Source organism: Hyposmocoma kahamanoa, unplaced genomic scaffold (assembly GCF_003589595.1).
Source record: "Hyposmocoma kahamanoa isolate Upper Pololo Valley unplaced genomic scaffold, ASM358959v1 88, whole genome shotgun sequence".
Taxonomy (NCBI): Eukaryota; Metazoa; Arthropoda; class Insecta; order Lepidoptera; family Cosmopterigidae; genus Hyposmocoma; species Hyposmocoma kahamanoa.
In genome coordinates, this window is record NW_020654466.1 from 15,724,937 (window position 1) to 15,749,269 (window position 24,333).

The following is a 24,333-nucleotide window of genomic DNA, read 5'->3' on the forward strand; positions in this document are numbered from 1 at the left end:
TTAAGTGTAATTTCATATATTACCTCTGTCATTTATCGGGTCCCTGAATTTTTACTTCATAATTTAAGTAAACAAACTCTTTGCTATTAAAATTAATTTAAATGTATCTGGAAAGTCGTTCCGTGAAATTATGTACAAGTCCCTAAAATTATCAGACAAGTTTTTTAGATTCTTGTTTCTATTAACATAGAGTTCATAACAAGGGAATGTAGAGAACATGTAGTAGTACCTATTGAAATTTAAATAAATAGTTTAAGCGATAAATTGTAACGATAGTGGCCCATTACAGTCAAATCCTGGGTAATTATTGAAATGGCCCTAGTGAGCTACAGTGGTATTTAATAAGATTCTGATCTCTTGTCGGGATTGTAACAAAGATTACATTTTCTATGACACCTGTAGGTTTTTTAAATTACAATCTTCTTTGTTGCAAATAAAGGCGTTTTTTTTATGATACTAAGTAACAGAACGAACAAGTCGTGCGCCTGGTGGTAAGCGGCACGCGCGTCCAATGGATGTTGCAGTGCTACTGAGAGCTTTAAATCCCAGAAGTCTAAGGGTCGTATTCTAGAACTCCACTCAATGCTCAAGTCAGGATTTGAGTATGGTTTAAAGCACTCGAAATCATACTCAAGTCCCTTCTATTAGGGTCGTATTTCCAGTGCTTGTGTTTCCAATGCAATCCTGACTTGAGCATTGAGTAGAGTTCTAGAATACGACCCTAAGACACTAAGAAACACTAAGATAACTTAACAAGTCCCACGTGCCTATAATTACATCAGCACACCAAACACGAAACGCAGTAATGCTCGCTTTACTGCTCGGCGGAAGAAATACGTAAGACGTAAGATAGGCGTGTCACTTGCTACCAGGCGCACGACTTAGTCGTCCCGTCACTTGGTATTACATAAAAAAATAGTCATTACAAAACATTAAAAGATAACATTTGAAAATACGTTTAATAAAGCGATAAAAACTGTCATAATTCTAAAACAATCTTCGCTTGCACAAACTTCCCCATAATTAAGACTTAAGAAGTCTCGTAACATTAAGAACATCATAACGAAAATGTTATTCTTATTACTTACCACGTCCGTAAAACCATCTTAACATAAAACAGCGTTTTGCATGTTAAAACTTAAACCATAAAGAGAAACCTTCACTTCTTTAACGCGACACATTCTAGGCCATAAATCAACGCAGCAGGTACGAGTGGCGCGTTGTGACTGAATGTATTTTAATGGCTTGCCTGTACTTTAAATTATAACTTTAATTCACTTCTATAAATAATCATAATGCGACTGAGAAGAAAATACACCTGGAAGATGCTAAGCCCGATCGTAGGCGTTGACTTTAAAGGGAATTAATTTATATAAAACGAACTCCTCTCTCAGTTAATCGTTAAGTGACAAAACATTTGATGACACATTTTATTACCGCATTATTCAAATTCTTAATATCTTTGTAGTTTATCAGACTATAATCTGTTTCTGGTTGATGTCGTAAAACTACCTTTCGAACCGGCTTATAAACTTAATGTTAGGTTATTCCAACAGATGCGAATTTATCAGATATAGGTAGAATTTCACTTTAATCGAAGCTAAAAAATATTTTACTATTTATGTTTATTTAATGTTTCTGTTTAGTTTTAGTAGCTGTAGAGTTCCTTATGAAAGAGTGCGTCCAGTGAAGTACTGCCGTCTTACCTATTTCTGCCGCCAAGCACTAATGTGAGCATAACTTCTTTCCGATTTGGAAAGATAAGGGTGTTGTTGAAATTATAGGTACGTTGGACTTCTCAACTTATGTCTCAGGGTGAAGGGCGCAGTAGCAGAGCTCCTAACATCTTTGCGATACAAGGCTCTGAGTGGCACTGCAACTGCTATGGACAGGCGTGTCGCTTACTACCAGGCGTATGATTTGTTTGTACCGTCACTTGATATTATAAAAAAATACGGATCGAAAAATTTTAAGTTACATTTGATTTAGCAAATATTTCGCCCTAAATTCGCATCAGTTTCATTACAGTTAAAATTTCCGCCTAATAAACTGCGAGGAAATTATACTTACAACCATCCAAGCCGAGCTGGAATGACGGAGATCATTAATAAAATTTTCTAAAGGCAACAAGTTCCCGGGCAAGTTGTGACTAAGCATTATTGCGCCCTAAATCCTGTACAGGCTGCTTTTCATTATTACATTTTAATACAATTGTATGGCTAGAAGAAGCTAAAGGAAATCCCTAAAATGTAATAAAATGTGGTCTGCGCCTTAGGTAACTTTTCGTTTTCTCGCAAATTTAATTATATAACAAAATAAAATAATTTATTTCAAATAATCAGTGTCACAATATTTGTCACGTCATCGTGACCTGTTTTCCTGTGTAATATACTTTGTACTATAATTTAGGTTCATTTTGTTTTTGTTCACTATTGTAAAGTATCCATAAAGACGAGTCGAGTACGTACTCATCACAGACTACATATTCGTGTCCACTAATTTACTTGCGTGAGGTGTTCGTCTATAAAAAATGTGCAATTAGTATTGTACCATAGAAGGAAAAACTATTCATAATGTTGTAGGAACAATTGTTGATGAACCTTAATAAATAAAGAAATTACAATTGTAAAAGTATATTATGATAGATCGTCACTAAATAAACAAAAATAATGAACACAAAATATTCTTTCATTTTTAACACTAATGTAACCGGTCAAAATGTTTTATCACCAATATTCGGAAAAAGGTGTTCCACGTAATATATAGGTACATATATAGATATAGCTACAAGGAGCGACATAGAGTTGTTAAAACCACCAAATATTAATTAATTAAGTATTTTGTTCCTGATTAAAGAAACTTCTCTTTATTTTATTTATGAAGATCGTCGTTTTCGTGTTGAATAGTGGGGTAGTAGGGTAGGGGTAGTTAATAAAAACTGTGTAATATTGGTAAAATGTGCAGTTCTGTTGTCGATTTTTAGTTTGAAAATACGAATAAACGTATAGTGCAAGAAGTTGTGTTTCTCATTTTTACAGAAGGCCCACTTATTAGTAAAATACAGACATTTTTAAACCTATGACTATTGTTAGTAAACACAGAGACAAAACATAAAAATACACATTATTACGCTCGAGGCACCGAGCGTAATAGCGTTATCGGCATTTTTAGCGAAATTGATTGTTAACATACCTATCTAGGATCAGCGACAGATCGGCAAACTCCTTTAATCGATTTTTTAAATCCTCTTTTTTAAATCTTTTAAATTTTCAAGAATAGTTCCCTTTTTAACTTATTACTGAGATTTGTTCCGAAAATGCTAAATTTTATTGCAAATAGAACACCGAGCTTTTCATTGGCTAAAATAATCACATGAAACGTGAAGATGGCTTACGATATGTCAATTTTGCGCGACAGACATGTCTCAAGTTTTTGAAACCATCTCCACTTTTATGCCACTTCTTGAAAGCCGTTCGAATGCGTTGGTTATGATGAGAAGGGCAGTATTGCAAACACCCTAATAAACTGTAATAACTATCTACATAGTAAATAAGTCAAATTTTTTTCAATAACGCTCAATAGGTAAGTACTATAGACACAGTCTTTTTTATTAGAAAACGGACACCCAATACGACAACATAGAAACCGTGTCAACATGCCTTGAAAGTGAATACTAAATGGGGTCTACTTCCCATTGACTAACGGGGCATTGTCGGTATGTTAACGCATCATTGTTATGTCACAGTTTTAAAAAGGTTTTTTTTCGACTATATGGTAATTTTGGGGCTGTTCTGGTTGACGAAACATATGTCGACGGTGCGGGTGTTGTTCAAAAAACGGTACACGCACTTAGAATGTAGATCCGATACTATCAAACCATTTGTTATATCGATAACATATTGAATTCGGTACTAAAGCAAAAACCGCTGACACGGAACGACTCTTTGGGAAGTTTATCGCATGTCCTTTGGATAGACAAATGGACTGTTTCAATTCCAGGTTAGGGGGTTTTATGATAGCCATAGAAGAAGACAAGCTACGATATTTTTATGGAAGGATATCAATAACATCTCCTAATAATGATCAAAAATAGTGCTGCTGATGCAATATATACTTTATTACGCAAAAATATGCGCTATTGGTGACCAAAACATCTTGTTCTTCAGAATGAGGACAAAGAAACACGAAAGTAATATACTTTTAAAAATGTTGGTTGCACAAAGTCAACAATAGATCAATTTAAGCGAAAACACGACTTGAACAAGACTTTTACTAACTATTTTCTTTGAGAAGTTACATAGTTTGATCTTTCTTTCCGAAAATACATATTGGTACCTATGTACATTATTGTTTTCTACTATTATGAGCATCACTGAAGCAACGGAATTCACTTCGGGGCACTATCTAAAGCGCCAAGACCAGAACCGATCTAAAACCATTTATTTATAAACGGTCCTACTGGGATGTGAATCCGGGATCCAGTACCCACATTGCAACCCACCGAGATCATCTTTTTAAAATAAATAACGCATAAAATCATAGCCCCGCACTAGGGAAACCCTGTATCGCAGGTGCCATGAACACATAGATATCCACAAATTACACCTAAACTCACGAGTGAAATAAATATAGGCCATACAATTATTTCTGCCGGGAATCGAACCCGGGACCTCTGTGTGGCAGTCCAGCTTGGTAACCGTTCCGCCAGAGAGGCAGTTATTATTGTAATGTTTTATGTTTTTTTTTTGATGAGCTATAACTGGAAGGCATAAAATTAGGACCATGACATACCACATTCAATAGTTGCCTTTGAAATTATTTAATAAACAATAATTTATTTCAAAAACTACTTTTTACATTAAATAACAAGATTCTCATTACCTGCAAAACATAAAATACTATTACTGTATTTGCTCTTTCTCACAAATTTATTAATACTCTTGAATATAGTATAATAAAACTGCTTACATTTGGCACATTACAGTTAGCTATCCATCGCTGCGGTATCAAATATCCAGTGGATCTAAAAATCGACGGAATTTCAGCAGAGTTAGATCACGCTTACCCCGCACAGACACTACTTTTAACTAAATTGAAGTTGCGGACTAAAAAGTGCACGCTTCTGTACGCGACGCATCAGTCCATCCATCTATTTGGTTTCACACAGTGTTCTTTTCTGTACAATATTGCTACTGGAAATAATTCAATATTTTGTTCTCAATCCAACTGCCAACTATTCTTATCATCACGAGTGACTTACCGTGAAGTGTCCGGTCGATCTATTGTATCTTCACGTGTCCGTTCGTTTGTGTTCATTTACTGTTTCAAAATATACTGATTCCTAGACGCCTTTACGTAAGTTGGATTATATGAGATAGAAAAAACAAAAAGGGTATATAGCCAAATTAGAATTAATGTGAACAAAGGTGGCCTCATCGCTGAAAGCTATCTCTTCCAGACAACCTTTGAGGCAACGGAGAACTAAACAGAGAGCGAGACGCGGTGTGCCAATGGTAAAAAACTATTGTATTAATAAAAACTTACATTACAATATCAAATAATCAATATCCATATTGTATACCTACATAAATATTTGGACGTATAAATACACTTAAATAAACTTCTACTTACTAATATCAGACTAAGTTGCAGAAGATATTTACGCAATCCGGTTTTAAAAATAGAAAGTCGGATTTTAGAAGGGAATTCGTTCCATAATCTCGCAGCTTTAATAGTAATGGAGTTCTTGAAATACTCTGAGGAGGTTTCGGCAGGTTATCCATTTGAGACCTAAGTTCAAGGTGTGACCGCACAGAAGAAGTCAAAACGTTCCTTAAAGTATAAGTGGATATATCTGAAAAGTAGATATGTATGCATATACATATGTAGGTGGGTACCTACGTGAGTGGATTGCAGTGAACTTCTTTATTCAACTGCGCGGATGCATTTTGGAGGACACTGTTGTGGACGACTGGCATTCCAAGTGTTTTTGTTCGTCACTAACTTCATCATTTTCAATTTGCGATAACCTGCCGTTTAGTTTGTCGTATACGTGTTTGCGGTCACTGCGGTAAAGATAATTTTATAAGCTTGAAAAACGAACAACGATCTATTGTTTCAATTTGTGGTGTAGACGTCATTGTCTTGTCGACCTCGTTTGGCTTCGAAATAAAATATTACACTGTAATCTCGCATTATTTCTCTTACCAATATCAATATAATGTTTTTCAATATAAATATTTCTTATTACAACTACCATGAAAACTACATTAATAACATGGGTTGTAAATTAGATGCAATCAATGCACTGAATACCTTTATTACCTGTCAATCCCTTTTCGCTTACACGTTTGATATATGGCGTCTAACCAGACAATGGTTATTGTCCCCACTAACCATTAAGTTAAACATCTAATCCATCATCTAGTGCCATTTACAGTGAGTTCAACTATTAAGTAATTACCATCGTGGGCAATTGACTCTGATTATTACTTTCCATATATGTAAGATATACCCATAAGGGATTGATAATAATTAATTTACTGTCCATATTATCGTAGAAACTACAGCAAATGTAGTGCAGACCTCTATCATGATATGCTATTACTGAAAAAAAAAAGTCCTTTATTATTATTTCGACTTATTCTATTATAAATTCCGATCTCTGTAGGTAACCAAAGAAAATTATTTGGATAAAAAAATCAAATAATAAAAAATTGTTCGATTTAGGGTGGATTTAACCGAAGTCGGATATGCTTTATTCCAAGAATAAGACACGAGTATCCATTTGGAATAAGGCATATTCAACTTTGGTGAAATCCATTCTTAGTGATAGTAATGTAGTGAAAGATATTTCGAACACTCCGATTAAATTTCCAAAAAAAAAAATCATTATTGTGATCTATGCCAGCAGCGCCCACTCAACATGTCGAAGTTTTTTCATAAAACTATTCAAGATGTCTTCTGTTTTAGTTGGCCTCTTCACAAACTTCAAGGTACGTCTATGCCACTACCACTTGTCCCATCTGTTGGTACTTGGATAACTCCAGTTGTGGATGAGAGAACGCGTTTCAAGTGAGCTCGGTAATGTACACTGTCACCTGAGTCGGAATAGTGTACTTAGTAGTTTTGAAGTGACTCCATTTCAAAGACTTTTTGTTTGCTTAGAAAGAATCATAGAGCATATCACGTCAAAGTATACGACAGTGCAAGAATTTGTATACTTAGAGGACTGTGTGTCTGCATCTATGTACCAAATTTTCACTGGACTTGGTCTCTTATTCTATGGTTCTAACAACATCTCTCATAAATAAACTTGGTCGTTAGATGTTTTTTAAAAATATACACGTTTAATATACTTTCTAGAGCTTGTGAACTTATGCAGAAATAAAAAATAAAATTATTTGAAGAATAGTAGTGCTGGTAGGTATAATGTAGCTGGATATAAGCTGTAGTTGGCAACATTCTAGCCAATTGTATTGAAACATATTAGTAAACTTAACGATGAACTCTACATAACAAACATGTAATCGATAGTACTTGAAGGCAATATAAGGTTTAGACAAATAATATATTTAGGTGCAACTGAATAGGCATGTTTTGGGCGAGCTTCTTTCGTCGAAGACCTTATCTTTACAAAAAGGCTGAGTAGTGTTCTAGTTTTTGCTTAAAAAATAATTTTAGTTCTGCTTACTTTGCGTCGTACTTTATGCGGCCGTTTGTTTACCTGTGCGCATAAGTAGGCAATTAAATGAGTGCTTAATGAACATTCAGTCAATTTAGACATTTAACAACTTACCTCATCGAGTTTATATCTTTATCAATAACCTTTATAAACCTTTTACAACTTATCTATCTATTTAAACAATTAGGCGTCAATACTATAGTATAGTATTGACCCCTACAAAGATAAATATTATGTTATTTCAAAACTCGTGCTAATCACTCAAATATTTCCTGAAAAAACTATTGCTTTGTCTTAATAAGGTCTGATGGATAACATGTACGTACAGGAATAATATAAACCTTTACAGAATGTAAAATGGCAAACGCAGTTAAAAATTGACAACGGATTTAAATTTCAATTGCACGCAAAACGGGCAACGACAGCGTGCAGTGCTGGGTACACTACAGCTAATTGCATACTGGCCATACGAAATGTCAGGTACGGTATTTGGCAGCTTTAGCTTTAAAATTGCATGACTTGAGTGCTTCTTAAACCTTCAATTGAAAAAACTTTGAAATTCAGGAGTTACATCTCTTTTTTTGGTATTAATTTATTCATAAGTTTAAATCCCTAATCCGTTTAAGGCAGGATTGCGGCAACAGGCAAATGCACGAAGCGACTTGAGCCCATGAGACTGCGAAATTAGTAGAGCCCCTGTTACACGCCTGCCCACTCCCCCTTCGCCTTGTGTAACCCACCCCTGCCCTCCGCACGTGAGCCTCTTGAACAAGTGACAATCTGCAAGGAAGCGTCACTTGGCAACTAAGAGCGACGAAAATCTAATCAAACACTCACAGTACCGCGCCAGTCTAGGAAAGTTTTCAACAAAATAATTCTTGGAAATACTATGCCAAAACTTCATTCGATGAACTGCCAAATTAGGAATAAATACTCTTTGTTAGACACATGAAAAGAAACCCAACGCTATGAGACGTTTTCAAGGTCGCAAGAATGAATTAGATTTATACCAACAAAGGACTCTACGATCTGCCTTTCAGGCTTTTTATTCTACCGAGTGGAAAAGTGAATTAGTCGAAAGCATCTCAAACAAAATTGTACGTGGCTACCGAGAGTAAATTGCAAAACAATTACCGTTGTTAGCATTGCCAATAACAATAACATTTATCAAATTGCTCGGTCGAAGAGTCGAGGCGATACAGTAAGGGAGGAAACGAAATTGACTAAGCAAGCAAAAAGCTTTCAAGACTGGCTCGCGTGTTGCGACGTGTTTGCATCCATAATTTGTTTGTTGGCGGCACACGGCTGGCTACATTAATGGATCTTCGCATCGCACGCGAGCTAACATGCCACTTGCTCTACCTCCACATGGTTTATCTTTAACGTCTTTCTTGAAAAGGACACAGTCTGGCTTGTGAGCTTTATGTCTCGCCAATCTAAAATGTATGAGCTGATGTCAGATTCAGCCATTGCTTTCAGCCAGTCACACGTATCATTACGAACACATTTGTTACGTGAAATGTTCAACTTCAAAAGCCATTATTAACAATACGAATTAAATTATAACAGGCACAGTTTTAATAACCATAAAAGAATTTACTGTCTATGCATTCCAAAACCTTATTTTATTCTGTTAAATTAATCATATTATAAACACCGTTTTAGTAATATATTCAATTTACTTGAAAAGACGGCAAATTAGGATATGTCTGCAAGGGATTTTACGTCATCTGTGAAGGCTTGACTGGAATTTATGCAAATCGCAATTATTCAATTTTAACTCGTCTTCTATTTCTCCCAAATTATCTTATTCGAATTGTTACCTGCATTTTCGCCTTAAAGTTTCAAAGCAAAAGTTTTGGATCGTGGCAAATCTCACTGAAGTTGCATTTCACATTAAATTTATACCAGTTAACAATTTCAGGAAAAATATTTTGTTGACCTGACACATCAGAACACTGCTCTATTGTATCTATTTGTGGAATATGTTCTAGGGTTTTCTTTTATGCAAATGTCACCTTCTTTGATGTTAAAATTTTATACTTCTAATAAATAACAAGTTATTTTTGAAAACTTACTTTATGCCATAATATCAACCTTGGAATTTTATATGAATTTTGAAAGAATAATTTAATTTTTTCCGGCCTTAAAAACAGAATTCGCATCGACGTAATAAAGTCGGTGCTGTGGTGCCTCGGCTTCCATATCCGTGTTATCTCGACGACACGCCAGCGCTGCCGCCAATTAAACGGGCTTACCTCGCAGGCTCGGAAAATAAACCTACTAAGGCCTTACTTTAACGCTATTACGTAATGTTTTGAATTTAAATTCTCATATATTCTTTGAATCTGATTATGAACAAGTTGACGTAACATTTTTTGCAATAACTGTCATTATAAAGTCGAGTTTTGTCTTTCCTCTGCATGCTACCTCTTTTCATTATTGTTTCGTTTCTCTCTCAACAAAGAAAATTTTTCTATCCTCAGGATAAGAATATTTATTACTTTCATTTTTGGAGTTAACTTGTTGCTTTTTATTACTTTGCAACGTTGCTTTTTCTCCATAAGTCATTTAGCAACATTTCGCTGTACATCTATAACGTCGATTACACAAAAGTTATTGTTTTGAAGAGTACCTCATCAATAATTAAACAGAGCATGTCACTAGACTCCAAATTGTCTCGCCTGTTGCAACAGCCTGACGTTAATTGTTACTGCGTCGCCCAATTGATTATTTAGAGAAAATTTATAGTATTTACTGGGACAACCAATTGTTTTTCTAGATAACGTCTTGCGTGTAGTGCCTTTATCAGTCACCGTACAATTTGTTCCTTTAAGCTTATCCACTTTACAAATTACACTTCTTGTCGTTTAGCATCTTCAACTTAACTGATCACGTCCATCACTTTTACGTTTCAATGATATGCTTAATTCACATAACGTAACTAATTTGTCCTAACAAACTCAAAACTTAAATAATTTTGGGACAAGTCAAGTGTAATTACGAAAATCTATCCCAACTTTCAATAAATCCATTCCTAACTCAAGAATAAGATTAGAGAATCCAGATTGTCTGTAAAAGTCAGCGAATGGCCACATAAATCTTTAAAGCTTATTTAAAAACCGAGTTCTGATAAAGTCATTGTGTCCTCTCTAATAATAAGGCCATTAGTCGTATCACAAGTGACTGCACAGAACTATAAATCCGTCATGGCGACTTGTTTCTTTCTTGCTCCACTTGTGAAAGCAGTCGACAGCTTAACACTTGCAATACAAAGCATGAATGCTTTGACTACATTACTTACTACTTCCCTGACATACCTTTTACTTATGTCAGGTGATATGTTAAGTTCAGAATCTATTTTATCATGATTGCTATTTCAAACATCCTTTGTCTGAACAGTCATTTGCTTTGAAATGTTTTGTAATAAGTTCACAGTGCAGATAGAGCTCTAAAAGTAAGGAATACAAATTACGCTGAATCAGTCACTGAAGTAACAGCAAACCCAAGTTTAGTAGCAGTAGAGCTCCTTGTGAAAGAATTCGTCAAGGGAAGTACTGCCATCTTACCTATTTCTGCCGCCAAGCAGTAATGTCAGTGTTACTGTGTTTGAAGGGTTAGGGTGCTGGTAAAATTAAAGGCACATGAGACTTGTCAACTTACGTCACGGGGTGACGGGCGCAGTGGCAGTGCCCCTCAAATCTTTTTGCGATTTAAAGCTCTGAGTGGCGCTGCAACTGTTATGGATAGGCGTGTAGCTTACTATCAGGCGCACGTTGTTCGTTCCGTCACGATATTATAAAAAAACACAATAATGGCCATACACCGATATAAATGTTTTTTCTTTTTTTTGTTGTAATAAATACACAATAAGGTAATTTATCACGAAGTTAATCTCTCCTTGTCATAACTAATGCTTTGTATTTTGGTAAACTTTGAGATATTGGCACCTAAAGTCTTTTTTTACATAGGAAATGAAACTATTTTTCCGGATTTAAATCGCGTATATTTGTTTTTTCAACATTTCATTTCGCTTATGTTATTAACTCAATTTCGCTATACTAAAAATAAACTAGGATAATTCCTGTGCCAGTTAGTAAAAATCTACACAATATAACCTTGTAACGACGTGCATTAATTTATTTATTTCATAAACTACTTTTATACGCCTCGTTTTTAAATGAATAGCCTTTGTTTATGTCAAATCAATGTTTATTTGTAAGATATGAGCGGAAACACACTGTTTTTAAAAAAGTCCTTATTTTTTAAATAATGTGTAGTACGGGTATTCGTTCTAAAAGTATGAATTTTAATCATAGGCAATGAATTAACATGTCAGTGTTTATTACCTTTTTGAAACCTATAAATTAATGATAGGATAAATGTTTTTTGAAATTTTCTAAAATATCTATTGCAATTGTTTGCATTATTTTGTGTACTTCATGCCTTCAATATAATACAAACACGATAGAAGAATAAGACAGAAAATTTGCTCCAAAAAACCAATACGCTAAAAATCTATCGACTTCACCTCATCCCTATGACAAACTTCAAATGAAGTGTTACAGTGGTCATCCTAGTTTGGGCCATGATTGTTTTTTTTACGTCAGGTATGATCTCCATAACAGCATTCCGTCGAAGAGATTCATCTAAAAATATATACCTTGTTGCTACCTAAGCGTTGGTGTTTTTCAATATTAACTGACAACATTCATCGAAACTGACACTAGCCCAAGCCTTGTGGCCGCCATTATGGAATCAATAATAATAATAATCGTTTAGTATAAAAATGACTATTACGTTAGTTATAATAAGGAGGGCTGTAATATTCTTTGTGCTTTGTAACTATAGCAAATGTCTCTAGAAAGGCAACAAATAGAATAACCAACTAGACATAGGCACGTCGTAAGTAAAGTTGGCAAGCACCAGACATGACTTGTCGCTCTTTACTTATACATTATTCGCTTCAAGTGGAGAAACTTTACTGTATTATTTAATAAGCGTGAGTGTGCATCAAAGTTTGGTTTAATCGTTTTATGGTTGTGTTGTTGCGAGATTTATTTAATTACCTAATAAGAGGAGTGTTATTTTAGAAAGAACGAATAGATGTAGATTGAGTGTTTATTGATAATATTACAACAGGTGCCTACAATAAATAAAATTAAATATTTGAATTTTCTTCGGCAAATACATAGATACGGCAGATACATTTAATCCATGGGTAAAAATGCAAACTGGAAGTTTGGCATCCTTTCCTTATAACTGCCTCCGTGGTCGAACGGTTACCATGTTGAACTGCCACGCAGAGGTCCCCGGTACGATTCCCGGGCCGGGAGAAATATTTGTATGGCCTACATTAATTTCTCTCGAGAATTTGGGTGTAACTTGTGGTTGCCTATGTGTGTGTCCATGGCACCCGCGATACAGGGTTTCCCTAGTGCAGGGCTATATTGAGTGTGTGCGTTATTATTTCCAAGGTGAGGCGTTACTTCACAAATACGCACTTATATTTTAATCATTAAAAACACGTGTAGCCTCTGGCCCAGTTTTACGCCAAGAGCTCTCAGCATCCTTCGAGTCCAATATATTAACGGCTCAGGATGCTGATAGAGCCCCCGCAGACCTGCTGCCCCTATGGCGAGTTTACGCAAGTTCGAACTGATGATTTCTATGGTATAATGTGCAACAAAACTGCCTCGTTGCTCTGCAGGCTGCGGGCCAGTTTTAACTCCATCTTGATGACGGCAAGGTATGACTCGCCATGTATGCGTCACTTTGCCCAGGTGCTGAACAGCAGAAAGTAAAGTTTTCTGTTCTTCAGACATTAATTTATTTAAATATATACTAACATAGACATAAGAATTATTTTGTTACTAATCAGTTTAAGCTACTGTAGTTTACTTTCTCAATAATAAATAAAATAAAATAAAAAATTCTACCCTCTTGCCGCAACTTCACGAGATTGAATGTCGAAATACGCGTTTCACTGCAAAAGAGAGTATTTAGCACCTATAAACTTATTTTATTTTCCCTTGGCAACACCTGGCTTTCGAGCCGTACACTTTTTACACGCGGCAACAATGACTGTAACAAAGTACTACGAAGGTTTAGTGGAAATATTCACATGTCGCGATCAAAATAATATATGTGCGCTCCGTGTAAAAGTTTCATTCTCGCCCTAAATATTCCATTGTGAGCCGAGTAGAACGTGTAAATCCGTGGGGCAAGTTGCGGCTGTTACTCAAAGGGCACAATCGGGCACTTGCCCCTGGTTATTCGCCCCGTTTTAAAATTGTTGCCGGATTAATTTATTTATCCTTTCTTCCGAGTCCTCTAAAATGCGCGACCCAAATGTGCGCCTCTTTAAAGCCACTTTTTTTTTTAAACAACATTTTGTTTGAATTTTAATTCGCTACATTACGTATGTCGAAGATTATTTGCAAATTAATAATAATAATAACGCACACACTCAACATAGCCCCGCACTAGGGAAACCCTGTGTCGCGGGAGCAACACACACATAGACAACCACAAGTTACACCCAAACTCACGAGAGAAATGAATCTAAGCCATACAAGTATTTCTCCCGGCCCGGGAATCGAACCTGCAACCTCTGCGTGACAGTTCAACATGATAACCGTTCGGCCACGGAGGCAGTTTGTTACTAAACTAAAACATTTTATTACTTTTAGGTTGGTCGACACTAAAGTTGCGAGGAAATTTGGTGGTAAGTTTTAAGACTAGAACTTACTCACAATGCAGATAAATGAAACTAAACGTTAAAACCAGTTACGGAACAACATAGTACCTATTGTAAAATTTAATTCAAACCCTGACCTGTCAGTTACTGACTTTCAATTTAAAATTACTGCACACACAACGTTAATTTACTATACAAATAAACTTTGTGTAGCAAATTAAGCGAAATTTCCATGAAATTTCTCATAGCTACCTCACTCGCAGTAAAGGAATGATACAGAACTTAAATTAAATGGTTTGTGTAGTGTGTATTACTAAATTATTGATAGTTTCGTAAATATTCAGACATTCAAATTAATGAAAAATCGTCTATTCTGGAATACTTTATCATTTTAAAACAATATTCAACCAAATGATTAATGATATCCATCAGAACAATCTCCACATAATTTAATTTCAGCGGACGGGAGTTCGAGTAACTTGTTCCACAAAATTTTATATACGAGGTCGTCATTTTTCATAACTTGAAATAAATCCTCACCATTATCCGTTCCAAACATAACAATTATTTGATTTTTTTGTCACGCACTAAATATGTCATTGTGATGCAAGTTGCGACAGTAAAATCTCTGGAGTTAAATATGGCAATTATTCAAAGAAGGCATCAACGCACAATTGCCTTCATTGTGTGTGCTTCGCCGTACCAGCTCATTCTGTTGAGCTTACTAAATTTGAATTTTCATGCTGTGTCATCTCACATAAGTGTTTCAATGCGGTTAGTGTTACTTATATTTAATAACACATGTATACAATTTTATAGCAACCAGAGCTCTCTTATTATCGCGAAAGATTTTTTGTTTAACAAGTACCTTTAACCACGATTCTAAAAGACGTCGTTGATAGAATACTTCCCCTCCGATAAGAATAAAAGATAAATACCTTGTAACCAGAGAAACGTTTCGGCTTTACGAGATAGTGTTCATGCCAATATCCGTCTGTGACTGCGAGTTTCACAAAAAAATGAGTTCAGATCTCGTCTCTGAGATGTTTATCGCATTAATATAATACAGCATTAAGATTACAATGGGTCGGCTCAAGAGAGGTCCAATATAAGGAGCTCAGAGACTCCGCGTGCTTTGTTGAGAAAATAACTTTATGCCTCAGAAGGCAGGAATGGTACAAAGCAAGCAAGGCTTTCAATAAAGCCAATGGCCCTTCCATGAGGTACACTTTTGTCGTTCATATCCTTTGTGCAAATAATGCAATAATATTCAACTATTCTGTATGGTGTCGCGTAATAACATGTAAGGATCGAGAATCGACCATGCATTGGAATACAAAGCGCAATGTTGTTCATTTATAGATAATCCCGCATAAAAAGTGACATAATAAAGACTTGAAAGCGAATTGACTGCCACAATAGTTTTAAAATTGTCACCGGAGGAGGAAAGGGAGAATCAAATGGTTTAGGTATTTTACTATTAAATAACTTTACTATAAAATATAGGATACACTTAAGGATATTGCCTAAAGAATGTGCAAATTCGTTTCACTGTAGGATATATTTCACTAAATCATATAAAATTCCGAAAACAGGTTACAATAAAAGTGTGAAACGAATGATTCAGGAATAAAATATCATACTATACTACATAATTCTTATATGGAGATATTACTTTTCAAATACTACAGTGAACCTGCTACATTTGGTTTTCAACTGAAGACCAGTAGTTTGTCTCTAAGTTATTCATAATATTAATTTTAACCCCACACCTCACTTCCTACAATCTGGGCCGGCGTTCAAATACCCCGTCATAAGGAAATAAATTAGAATATAAGCGATGCGATAGGTTCATGAGCACGACTAAACCATTTCTTTGTAAATACAATTATACAGACATATCTCAAGCTCACATTACTCATACAAGGCAGTAAGCAGTAGCACGCAACTCAAATGGCAAATACGCAAAAGGCAGAGTCGAGACGGGTACTGAAGCGATAGCTATCAAACAACGCCTTTCCATTCAAATATCCCATTTGTACAACTTATTGGCTGCAAATTTAGGTCCTATTTCGCCTGGCAAACGAGTGAGCCATAGTAGTCGACTTGCTCGGCAATTGCAAATAAGTTATTTGAAGCACCCATTTGAAGATATACCAAATCTTATCTAAATGATTCGCAGCTGCTTTTAAAGTTCTAATTTGGATAAATCTAAGGTTAATGTCTTTACATTATTGGAGTTATATCGTTATACTTACAACACGATTTAAACCGTTGATTTCATGGTTTTCTTTATTTTCAGGGACGCAAGATTAAATATGTGTTACTTCATGAAAATTATGGCCTTCAAGTGAAAATCACAAAGCACCAGGGAAAATCACAGAGGCGTCAACGGTCCTCCATGACATCTATCATAATTGCGCTCTTTGTATTTACACTGATAACTTCACATCACCGAAATCGTGGCACGCTAGGCATGAAAAGATCGAATTTATTACTTCATAAGTCATGAGGGTTAAGTAATATTCGTCGACAATGGGCAATAAAGAGTTTATAGGCAGTAAAGTTCGATCCGTTCGCACGTAGGAGCTTGGAAGTCAACTGCACGCCATTTCGAATTATAACCCCTTGTACGAGGCTCGTGAAATCACACTTTCATTCAATAATGATCTTCAGGACCCGTAATCACTTGATTACTTTTAAATTATCAAGTAAATAGTTTCCTTAAGTTGTTTTGCGTGTCAGTGCAGGGTAACTATATGGTTATACATAATACTGAATTGTTAAACACACGGTAACAGGGTCGATGGAAATATAATCAATATGAAGTTGCCTCGGGAAAGCAAAGGTGTAATCAAACACTTCATTTTATTTGACATCGACGGAAATGAATTCGAGTGTCAATAATTTTAGTAAATATTGAGTACCTCTTTACATTTTTTCCAGTTTATGGTTAACTTTACGACAAAAATTTTCAAATAAGTATGAAATTCCAATGTAAATGTTCTCTCGTTTTAAATTATAAAATATTAAACTGTTGATGTAACGTTTGAATATAATTTGAAACCAGTTACAACCATTTGGTTAACAAGAAGATTACTCGATTCTATCGCCAGGCATTTACTTACAAAGATGATTTAATGACGCGTCTATATGACTATCATTTGGTATTAACAGATATAAATTGCTTCTGAGTAATTTATGTAATGGAATCCCTTCCGTAGATCGAGTTCATCGGAGTTTAATCGTTAGGCTGTCGGTTTATGGAATATGAATGAATAATGTTTACCGATTTGTTTAGAGTAATTTGTGTAAACAGAGTGTGGATGAGCCGGACGATTAAACAAAGAGCCGAGGTAAAGCATGCGGCCGGTGGGTATGGCATTACACGGCATATAATCTTACGACTAGCAATGTTTAAAATAAACACCGATCGCTGCGATCGCTTCCTATCATAACATTATTGTTTTGGTTGTCCGAAGCGGTGGACGGTCATACATAGCCAACACCCCTCACTAATAAATACGTCTACTTACACGGAACTTCCATAACTGGAGTGTATCCAGATTTCAATTATTTATGAGAATAACTTAGCTAAGTACAACCGAAACTTCTGGTCTTTTTGGTTCTGTTTTATCGCATAATACCAAAACCTACATAAAAGTGAAAAATAAAAACAGTTGCAACTAATATTCGGCAACTATTCTGAATTGGGCTATTCGGCCGATCGGCCTAATACATAGAACAGGAAGAAGAAAGAAGAAAACACATTAAATTAATTTATAACTTTTATTAATGCTTAACGTCCAATGTAAGTTCGAGAAAAATCAATTTTTCGCCATATATTTTTAGATAAATTAATCGATATATGTAATAAAATATCGATTATTATTTATACCAATAGACAAATCTAATTTCTTAGAAAAGTAACTTTGCTGCATTATATTTCGCTTATTCATCTTAAAAAATCAAATTAAAACTATCTACTTGTTATGTAGTTTTATTTATTTCAAAATAAATGCTATTAAAATCAACTAAACACGTTATATTTGTTATTTAAACTGAAGTGAATTATTTAATTACTTTAATTATAAGCTCGAAAACTAAAGTTACCTTTTTGTTTCATTGTTAAAAATAAAATTATTTATCATATTTTTATGACCAAAGTGGTATTTTTCTTGGCAAATTTCGTAAGTGCGTTAATCAGGAAAAGTTTAGACGAATATTAGGCTACGTTCCTGTCCATACATTCGGTATTCGACCTGAGGCCGAATATACTATTAACACTTGCGTTGCAACACTAATAAAAACATTTGTGGTAAGATATAGGAAAAATATCCATGGTAGGTACTTAAAACCTGCATAATAATATGTAAATTAACTTCCATGCTGTGAATTAATAATTTAGCATTTACTTACAAAAACTAAATTGTAAATGAGCATTCGTTCAAAGGGCATCTAAAATTCATCTATGTTTATTTCAAAAGATACCTACACCAAACCATTGGTCACAGCTCATCATTATTCAACGGCCATTCACATAATATCCCAAGGCATATGACAGGAACGTCTAATTCACACCAGCCTAACAAATATTGATTTATCGACATTAATTCTGATAATCGTTCCGTCTATTCTTACGTTTCACATACTCAATGCTCATACATTTGTCACGACTACATGACAGTTTCACACTTGGCCTCTGTTTTGATTGTTCCTCCGCCGCCGCCTCCAGACGACTGTTTGAGAACCCATAGCGATGGAATGTAAGCATATGCTGTCACAGCCGGTTTGAACCCTTCAATGATTAGCCGAAATCCAGTCACGAACACTCTGTTATTGACATTGATATACGCCTCAAATTGAAAGCGATTCGTCATGTTTATAACCCACACTATTCTTTTTGTTACACTTTTCTCTTCCACGGCTTATATTCTTCTCCCTTTGTATTCATGTGAGTGTATTTACGCTAAGAGATTGCTTAAGGGTATTGTAGAAAATTGATTATGCATTCTCCAAAACCCATTTAAAAGCGGATGCTCATCGCTCATACATTTTCATTAGACTATTTAATGAAATCAAAACCAGGAAGTAAATTGTATAACGTAATGCAAGCAATAAAGGGTTGCAACCGCAAACTTTAGGCACCCGATGTAATAAGAATGTCAATTGTATCAACTGTAAAGCCGACCTTTTCGCTAAAGAAATAGCACCCAAATTTGTCCGAAGACACAAAAGAAAACAAAGTTTTGTACTCCCCAAAACATGGTAAAAGAGCTGTTCAGAAATTTTATTATTATAAACTTGTTCTCTGCTGTGCAGTAATAAGATGTAAAATCCCTCAACGGATTGCGCATATTTTATTTTGTAGGGATCGTAAAGATTCGCTTACCTGCTTGTTTGTTGTGAGTAGAAAAGAGGCCGTGGGGCATAGAACCTTTTTTCCTTCGATTTTATGTGTGGGAATTTTAATGTGGGCTCAAAACGGCACGTTCTACTCTCCACAGATGGTTCGCAGTTGGTCTTGACTCGTCGCGAAACACGTGTCAGGATTGGTCATAAAATTTTTAGTGACGCTTGCCGAAATAATGAAGGTAAAATCCATTTCAATGTCTTTGATAACAATTACTGGTTTTATTATTTGTCACTCACAATGTTGTCTCAACGTAAAATGCCTAATATGCAGTTTTTAATACCTAAATTATTGATGTTACACAGTTTCTCCTAACATTCAAACAAGTTTGTCGCTGCAATCGATACTCGGGCTACTTTAATTTTATCAGAAAACACAAGTCCGGATCCTACACGTAGGGCGGCATAAAAGTGCTATGTCATCCATCGAACATTTGCCTTCATCCTGCCTGTGTCCGCCTGCGTCTTCAGAATAACTAGAATCATTTAAAATAAACACAGCTTCTTCGAAATCTGTCGATTGCCATAGGTAGCTATTGGATCCTTCGTGCATCCATAAAAACCACTTTGATTTATGATATCTTAGGACCGCTCTTTGTGCATCTGCCGATTTATATTTTTATATTTTATTAGCACCTTAAGTGGCCAAGTCTGCCAGCTTGGTAGGATTATTATTAATATCGCGTCGATGTAAGCATATATTTCATATACACGTTTAATTTTACTTCAATTGTTACGAATGAAATTGATTACTTTTAGTCCATAAACAAGGAACTCAATGTTCCTTATTTAATCAACAAATAAAAATTAAGCAAAGCAGCTGGAATTCTCGTAAGAAATCCAACGGGTGGCACTCAGCAGGACGCTTCGACAATAGCAACCAAATTAAAAGAAACCGTAAACGTTTCGACTTGGGCCTTGCCAAAATTTATTACACCGAGGTTTTTTCTCTTGTTTCCCTTGCTAATGAGATTCGAATGCTGCAGCTGTATTATTTGAGATGCCGGGCGAAGATTAAAAAAATCCGCTGCACAGTATCTATTTATGTCGGAACTTTTTCCCGCAAATTAAAGCTGTTTTGCTTTATTTGTCTGCTTTTTGCTACGGTATCTGTAGAGTTGTTGTAGACAACATGCGCATCTCAAGAACCAATAATATGTTCTCGCATATTGAAACTCGTGCAGTAGACGCGAGTAGATTGTAGAGCGCCTTATTGCAAGTGAAACGATCAGTGTTGGTACATTCGAGTATAGTGATTTCAAATCCTGTCTCCCCGTAATAAAGTTGGTATTAAATCGATGACTGGTTCTACGCGGGTGGTCCTAGACGATACTAGCTGTTGAAGCAAAGCGGGAATGCAAATTTCACTAGCGATTCAGGTTCGCGCGTTCTTGAACTCCGTTACGGCTCGTACGAGGCCATGAGCTATGACGAACAAGGTAATTAATAGGTACATTTAAATAAGCAACATGTAGTTGCGAGAAACTAACTCATAACATAAAATTAACGTAACTGTAAAACGCGCAGCTTGCACAATTGCAGGACGGTTTTGGATATTGATCTTCAAGCGCACAGCACCGATGATAACAAAACATAAAAATATCATAAAACCATGATGCAGCAATATTGACGGCACTTGCTCAGCTCGACACTAAGGGAGCTATCGGAGCGATCGATGAAAAGCAAAAAAAAAAATGGTGTGGAACGAATGATGCAATACGAATTAAGTGCGGCAAACTAGATCCGTGAAATAAAGAGCCGCTCTTTTGAGGGCTTGACGAAGCTAAGTAGGGACAAAAGGGACAATGGCGAAAGAGCAAAGTACCGAAGCGTGGCGATCCAGTGTCGGCTTCCGCCAACGTGGGAACCCCTTTTTTATTACTATATCTATGATTTCTGATATTCGATCGTCCGATTTCCTTAACCCCTTTTTATGAGGATCTCTTTGTAATCGAATCGGAAATTTCCTGAAGATACAAATCGACTGAAAGTACAAAGGCCACAAAGACTGTACAATTCAAAGGGATAACTAGTCGAAAGCTACAAACGCGCCTATTTTTGATCACTTCATACTCAACAACAACAATTAAGTACTTCTAAAATTAAATCATCCGCATAGAATGCGATCCCTAATAAGTGATTATTAGCGATCACGTTAAGATGAAAGGCAAGATAGATCAATAACTGAAGCGCAACCTCTATTGAATGAACGTTTAATTGAATAGGAGGCTTAGAGATAGATTTCCTAAATCCCGCTCGGATCCATCGCCTATACAAAATCCAAGAGTGAGGCAAATTCGCCTCCGCCCAGCGCAACATTCCTAAACAATAGTTCATCAAATGGTATTGGATTCACTCGACACGTCGTTTCACGGACCATCAACTGTTGGTCTATTTAGCACGTCCATTTTCTTGACGAGGTGCCGACGAGCTCATGCCGACGTTCTCCAATTATTCGCTTCGTTTTCCTCCACCCTTGGCGTCTGCTTCCCTACACATCCGGTTGGATCGGGTAACGTATCTAATTAATAGTATCGTTTCCATTACCTAATAGTTCTCCAATATTCGAGACTTTATATTAAGGGCACGTTTCCAAATATACTTGCACATTAAATTCTAGCCTCCCCGAACGTTTGGTTAATGTACGTTTTATCTGCACCATTGGCTGCAGACTATAGTAAAGTGTATCAGACTAAACTAACAAATAGAGGGGCTCTGCCAAATACTACCCCAACGTCGGAAGCTCCTCTCAGTCAGGGAAAGCATGATTTATCGGTAAAAGTTGCGCCATTACTCATCTTACCATTCGTTACTCCAATAAAAAGAACGTCTTCCGATAATTTATTGAGGGAATATGGATTTTTTTTATTAGTTGTCTATTTTAGAGTGCACTCTCTCTTAAAGTTATTACTTCATAAATAAAAGATATGATTTACAATATCCTCAAAATTCCATTAAAAAATTCTCGAGTTCATTCATACAGAGAAGTTATTGTAAAGTTCACTGGCTTCCCCGTATAAATTCTTGCTCCCTATGTCTTTACATTTTAAAATCTTTACTTTAAATGATGCTTATTTGTACGACGGTAAGATTTAATTTACGATCCTTAGTTAATTTAGATCGGAACAAGCATTCTTTGTGTAGTTTAAGACAGCTGAAAAAGTGGTAGGTGAAAATACTTGAACAATAACAACACTCTTAATATTATTATTATTTAAAAAACTCTACTCTCTAAACTTTACAGAATATGTTTAAGTTAAATTCAACATTAGACTAATTAGTCGGGCTAGTGAAACATTCCTATAACTAAATAAATACCTAAAACAAAACTGTTAACTAACATGCAAAATGAGACAAAACTAATATTTATTCAATTCTTTCTCCGAGAGGAAATGATAAAAGGGATGCGAACGAAAATGAAGAGGTATCGGGAGAATTCTTGCGCAAAAATTGCAATTTTCCTCAAACACACCATAAAAGAGCGCATAAAAAGTAAAAAAGTTGCGCGAAGCCCCCATACAAAACTCCTGCAAAGTGTTTTGTTAATCAAAGAAAATTATATAAGTAAATGACAAAAAATAAAAATAAAAAGAGAGAACAGCATTTTACCTGTAAAACTGCAGTCATACAATATAGCTTCGGTTTCTAAAACTCCAACACTTGAAATACTTGACGAAGTAAAGTTTGAACGTAAATGAGTTATTTCAAACTTCCACTTAAGAACTTGTCATCAAAAGCAAACTGGACTCGATACGTCAAATCACGAAATTTCGTGTAAACTCCCTCTGTCACTAACAAATACAAAACACTGAGTAGTAATAGAAACTTCTCAAATAAACTTGCACTTCACAAAAATGTATTTGAGAACGCACTTAACTTTAGAACTTAGTCCGTATATTCGATAGCGAAGCACTAGGTTCACGATTCTGAAAGGCTTTTAGTGGTCCGGATAACACTACACAATTATTGGTCGCATAACGTGTAATCACATAGACCGACCGGACCGGTTGGCGAAGTGCCGGATCGCGCGAAGACGAACGTAGAGCCGGCGTTCATCCGTCGCGACACCGCGAGCCACTCTGGCTTGCCTGCACCCGAGAAGCCCTGTGGCGGAGGGGGCCGCCGATAGACGAAAATGGCTTCACAAGTTAATTTTTTTCTCTTTCCTCCTTTAATATTCCGCATATGCCGTGCGCGGCCGACGATGCACGCGCATGCGCCCAGTCCCGACTGACATGTAGGGGTTGTAGTAACGCGATGCACCCGCACTTTACATAACTTATTGGGCGATTTATCCGAGGCACTGTTTAATACCCTTTCCATGTCGGCTTTGTGCGTAGTTTCCTCATCACTCGTAGTCAAAGCGTGATGGAATATTAATCCTTGTTCAAAATACTTAAATCCACGTAAACCTGGAATGTTTCATTAATCTCAATGTTGGAAGCATTAGTCGAACATGTGCGGTTATAGAAAATTTTCGTAAATCCTATTATCTCAAAGGGACGCGTTAAGTAAATTTTCATTATGGATGAAAGGA

At 35.9% G+C, this 24,333-nt stretch overlaps 1 protein-coding gene across 3 annotated transcripts in view; it reads right to left on the reverse strand.

Annotated features, from left to right (window-relative positions):
* The window catches only part of LOC113235638, a 183,460-nt gene extending 159,602 nt beyond the window's left edge, over nucleotides 1–23,858 (reverse strand). For all 3 annotated transcript variants that reach the window (XR_003310886.1, XM_026471452.1, XM_026471451.1), the window contains exon 1: nucleotides 23,406–23,858. The gene's annotated coding sequence lies outside the window, so the exon portion shown is untranslated. The remainder of the gene's footprint in view (nucleotides 1–23,405) is intronic.
* Between the last annotated feature and the right edge of the window lie 475 nt (nucleotides 23,859–24,333).